This window comes from Dermacentor silvarum, chromosome 2 (assembly GCF_013339745.2).
Source record: "Dermacentor silvarum isolate Dsil-2018 chromosome 2, BIME_Dsil_1.4, whole genome shotgun sequence".
Classification (NCBI taxonomy): domain Eukaryota; kingdom Metazoa; phylum Arthropoda; class Arachnida; order Ixodida; family Ixodidae; genus Dermacentor; species Dermacentor silvarum.
The window spans coordinates 198,106,668-198,112,140 of NC_051155.1; the positions used below are offsets into that span (position 1 = coordinate 198,106,668).

Here is a 5,473-nt window from a genome sequence, read left to right on the forward strand (position 1 = left end):
CCTTTTGGGCCGGCCCGGGCCCGTGCAGAGCTCTAGCATAGAGTGACCAGGGAAAACAGAGGAATGCGCAGTCTTGCTGTGAACATTAGAATTGCGATGTATTTTAACCCAAAGGCATAGGCCAAATTTTCTGTGACGGAGCTGTTACGACAAACTAGAGAGTTTTAAATTAGGGGGACGCAAGCGTTGGGGCCCCAAGAGCTAGGGGGCCCCAACGCTTGCGTCCCCCTAATCAAAAACTCTCTATTATCTCTGCATGGCGCAGCGTTTTCCGTGCACACGTTTATGAGAGGAACTGCGCTACTTTCGCAATGGCGGCGGACGTATCTGCGGTGAAACTGAGTATCGCATCTAGAAGAGAAGAACGCTGGCTGGCTGCGAAGAGTTCAATGGTTTCCTTCGCAATCGGGCACAAGATTCCGGGTTCTGCATCGTGAGCTGCTCGGGCGAGAAGCCATAGGCCTCCAGCAGGTGGCGTAGAACCCGCAAAGTGCCGCGGCGCAGGCGTGGTCTTCGCGTCTGGATCCAGGCCCACTCTGAAACAAGACGCATGTATGGGTTACCATCACTATAAACACATTGCGGTGATAGAAACGCTTGTCACGTACAGAGAGCCATAACGTCGCTATGGGTAATAAGGTACATCGAAAAGCACACCATTCGAACGGCATGCATGACGGTTTTTTTTTTTTTCGCACCCGGATGTGGGCTTGATAGAGCGGTGCCACGCATGCTTCACATACACACATGATATCGAAGCGTAGGTGCAACTGCTTGTTAAAGTCGTTAAAGTGCCAGGAGTCAGTTAGACAATTCATTCATTCATTCACTCTAGTCAGTCGGTCGTTCAGTCAGTCGTTCAGTCAATAACCGATTACATTTAGAAAGTGATGACATAGGAAGAAAGTAACGGAGGGAGGGGGGGAGAGCTTTTCTGTCCAGCTTTTCTTTCATTTTTTTTAAATATCTTGTTCATTGATCTTGTTGACGCTGAAGAGTGCAGTATGACTGCACATCGTTCTCATCAGCCCTAGTCGCATCCAATGCGCCTAACGACAATGTTTTCGAGAAGCAATTTACAGTTAGTGTTACCGTATACGCTACGAAAACTTGGTATCATATACAGTGACTCTATCTATCTAACCCGCCTTGAAGAAGACAAGTCCACTTGTCCAAACGTTGGCTCTTGCTCTCACCTTTTTCTCGTGTTGCTCATCGTCTTGAATTTCCATCTCCCGCATTCCCCGTGTTTTCCCTGGCTATCTATAGTAAGGGCACAGCGCCATATACGGCGATGTGGTTATGAAGGAATTAAGAGAATGCACTTGATATTCGAGCGAAAATACAGCGAGGCTTTATTTGGAAAATTATGCAGGTGCACTGCTCCAAAGAATAAGAGAAAAAAAAAAAAACATTCCAATGCGAACACGACCCCGCGTTATCATCAGCACATTTGCCCCCTTCATCGATCACAGCGTGAAGACCGTAAGGATCCGGGCCAGGGCTCCCATGACCCCTCTGCGTACCTCCACCCCCCCCCCCCTCCCCTCTTTTCGTTTTCTTCGCAGCCACAAGCAAAATTGACGTAAATCAGAGAAGAGTAAATATTTGTTCGGTTGCTACAGATCACCTCGACCTCGCCATAAGGTTCCTAGCATTGGAGTGCATGGATATATACGTAGGTTCCCAGCTGCAAGCCAAGTCCTAGCTCTCTGGCAGATTTGCTTTCACCGACGCACGCATTAAGATGTGAGTGACGCGTCTCACGACAGCAGTGCACTCCCCACAGGTGAACTCGATACGTCGTCGGAGAGAATCTGACAATTATGAAGCGGAATTTGTTTTCTGATTCAATTACCATTAGAAACGCTCATTATGTACCATCAGCTTGGACACTCACGGAATTTGCAGTGCAACACAAAATTGCAGTGACAGCAATGTTTGCTATAACTACTTCAGTCGGACGCTGCGGCAAGTGAAGCGATATTGAAATAAAAAATCTTTTTTAGAAGCCACTGTTTGGAGCGTCCGAAGAGGTGGCCACCGTAGAGTTTCTCACTATTTACCTACAGGGAAATCTGGCGCTGCTGCGCTGAGGTATGGATGGGAATTCCGGTATATTGTGATCTCGAATTGGCATCGTTCTTGGAGAGCCAGGACGCATTGAAGACGCGCCTGGCTCCATCTGTTCCGTCTGTCACAACTATTCATTTCGTGCTGAAACACCACGTAAAAACCTGTTTCAGCTTAATTAATCCACAAAACATGTTCTGATTAATTTTGAGGACATGTTATTGGATGTACAATTACATGAAGTGTAAAAAGTATCAGCTAACCGCTAAAGTTGGAGGACAGACAACAAGATTCTCGCTCGCTTTGGAACAACTTGTCGTCTGTTCTTGCTTTTCTTCGCTTGATCCTGCATTGTAGGTGAGTAAACTTTACAATAGAGATGTAATATGAGTGAATGAAAGTCTTTTATGTAGATTTCATTTTAAGAACGCATTATTTGTGTAGCCATATCCACGTTTTAGACAAATCATCGTTCAACGCAAGCCAACGCAAGCCTCGCAGTCACATATCCCGTCATTCCCATGAGGTCACAGCACCGTTTAGGTACAGAGGCTATTGTACTTTAACAATCTCGCATAGACGGTGGCGCCAAATTACCCTCTAGGTGTTATATTGATAAACTCTATGTTGGCCACAATGGCACAGCCATGGCCCACTTATTCATTGGCGGGCGAATCGCGGACTGACCGGCACACATTTTTCTGCTGCGTTTACTTTCGACTCTTCTTTCGGCTCCATGGTTAGTGGTAAAAAAAAATCGAAAAAAGGAAGAACGAAAAAAGAACAACTACCGTAATTTAAAGAATGACTTTTTATTCTGCACCTTCCAGGGATTAACACTACCAACCCTTCAGCCGTATTTTACTATTCTCAGCCCCTTTCATTGATCTTTCTCTTATTATTATTACAGGTAGAGTAAATATGATCTCATTTAGCACTGTATGACTACTGCGACATGCTAACAAAGCACGCTTAATGGTTTCTGCGCTATTTCCACGACGCTCTGCATGAATAGTTGATCGTTGTCGGCAATTTCGCCCCTCTAACACCGCGTTCAACGGGGTCCTGATCTTGCCTCTAGCAGAAGTGCACTGCCCTTTCAATGATCATAAACATTTCATTCTCCGTCGCACATGTCCACTGTCCTGTTTCGGTTTTCCTTTGGCCTAGTGTGGCGCCATCTGCCAGCTTGTCAATCAAGTAAAGTTTGCCCGTTGGCCACCTAGCGTCAGTCGAACGTATTACTTTATAGCCTTCGAGACGACAAACGTAGTAGAGTCAATGATTGTCTCGGAGGCTTTAATAGAAACATTTGAAACCTACTGCGGCGGCCGCTGGAGGGCCGCAAGCACCCGTCTCCCAAAAGCCGCCAAATACAATACGCAACGTGAACGGTGCGTGCAGCTGCCGGAGGTGAGTGTAGAACACAGCCGATGTCGAAGCTGCAATGCGGAATGCTTACACTCGACAAGAAAAACTTAAAAATGTGTTAATTAACAACCGTACTTCGGATTTTTTGTCACTTTAGTTATAACCCCGTAAATATTTTACAATTAATTTAGTTTTGTGACAGTAGCGCAAGAAGAAGGGAAGAGGTATGACGGGGGTGGCGGTGCAATCCGGCACTCTGGCTAGGTCACTCTACTCTGGCTTCTACTTCGACTAATAACTGCCTTGCAGAAGCAGTAGCCAGACTATTCGTAGGTTCAAAGTACCCGCTAAAGCGTCTTTCGCATGAAACTTTTGATGGGATATCAAACCACACTGGCAGGATATCTCGAACTTACTGATCATTGGAGCGTTGTCCAGAGTGCAGGCGACCACGACAGCGTACTCTTTGTAGTTTGTGGTGACGACAGTGTAGTAGACACCCTCGCCTGAAAGTCAGGACCCAAATAATTAGCGCAGTTCTCTCTCTTCTTTCTATTCCCCTTCTCCCTTCCCACAGCGTAGGGTAGCCAACCGGATTTCTGACTGGTGACCATCGTTGCCTTCCTTTTATCTCTCTCTCTCGTCGTAAGGAGAAGAGCAATTGAGTTACGTGTAGTTGCGCAACTAAACTTTACAGTTCGCGCATGCGACTATGGGGTCCAAAGATGCGTTGTGTGCTTTTCTGTCTTCCTTCTAGCAGGTATTTTCTTTTTTTTTTAACTGCAACGAATTTTAGAAAATTGTCTGTGGCAGATGGCACAATTCCGACCCTTGAGCTAAATTATTCGAGGTGGCCATTACTTCTACGAGAAATCAAAATGTGTAATTGAATGATTAACCTAAGCACTCTAATAAACTTTCTAATTACTTACTTTGCGGCACACATTTCAATTTATGAATTGTAGCCGGTGAGTTCGCAAGGCATTCCGTTTAAGGGGAACGCTGCGATTTCTGCGATTTCCATGTATCGAGATTCTACTGTATAAAAATTTTACCAGCCTGATTCATCCCATGAAAAACGAGAACTTCGTAGTTTCTTTTTTAAGTCTTCTATAGTCAGAATTTATAAATCTAGAATCACAAATTGTTGTAGCGTAACGCTGGTAGGGAGGCCACCATAACAACCGCTCGAAAAAAATGAAGGCTACCATTAAAAACCGAACATAATAACTTGAAATCGTCTGCCGCTGCTTGGCGTAAACAATGCGCGCATGGATCAACTCGGCGATTAGTCGGTTGAACCGGTCAGTATAAGTGGCCTATTTGGCGCCACTCACGATCATCTTCGGTGATGACTGTGGCCCCGTTACACTTCGATGGGTCGATGAATATTGCGTCGGCTTCCAAGGACACGGCATTATTGCTGCAATTTTATAAGAATATCATCAGTTACGTATGCACAAAAGGACAAATTCACTCGTCATAATGTAAAAGCATTGACCGACATCCATGTGAAGACCGCAGCCGATCTGAAGGTACGTCGATCGATCTCCAGGAACTTCACCAAAAGACTGCAAAGTTATTTTTTTTTTCTGCGAGCATCATTTATGCAGTTGATTATCATAACTCCGGCATGATAACGGCCATCAAAAAGCAGCGACGAAGGCATGATGTGTGGCGACGTCGTGATGGCGTGCCGACAACGACGACATGACAGCAACGGGAAAGTGAGGGAAACCTTGATCGTCCTAGTTGGTCCTAGTTGAGGGTGGAATTCCCCTGAGGGAGGAGCACTTAGTCCTGGGCTCCTGCGAGCCGCGGTATATACGTATATGTCGGAATCGATGTGATGACGATGACGGCACGGCAATCGCGTCAGAATGAATAATGGCGGTGTTGGGGGTGCGACGAGGATACGTATCGCAACTTCTGTTCGAAGTCACTGGATTAGGGGAATCACAGGGTCACCGAAGTCTGGGTATTCTCTCCTTTTTCACCGTTAATATTAATGAGGAAAACGATTGAAACC

The 5,473-nt window shown here is 45.8% G+C and overlaps 1 long non-coding RNA gene across 1 annotated transcript; it reads right to left on the reverse strand.

Annotated features, from left to right (window-relative positions):
- Positions 1–253: 253 nt before the first annotated feature.
- Positions 254–4,843, reverse strand: LOC125943679 (uncharacterized). The gene is made up of 3 exons (XR_007465833.1): positions 4,782–4,843; positions 3,861–3,950; positions 254–536 (listed from the first exon to the last, which is right to left on the reverse strand). It is a non-coding gene; the product is annotated as an uncharacterized LOC125943679 (long non-coding RNA).
- Between the last annotated feature and the right edge of the window lie 630 nt (positions 4,844–5,473).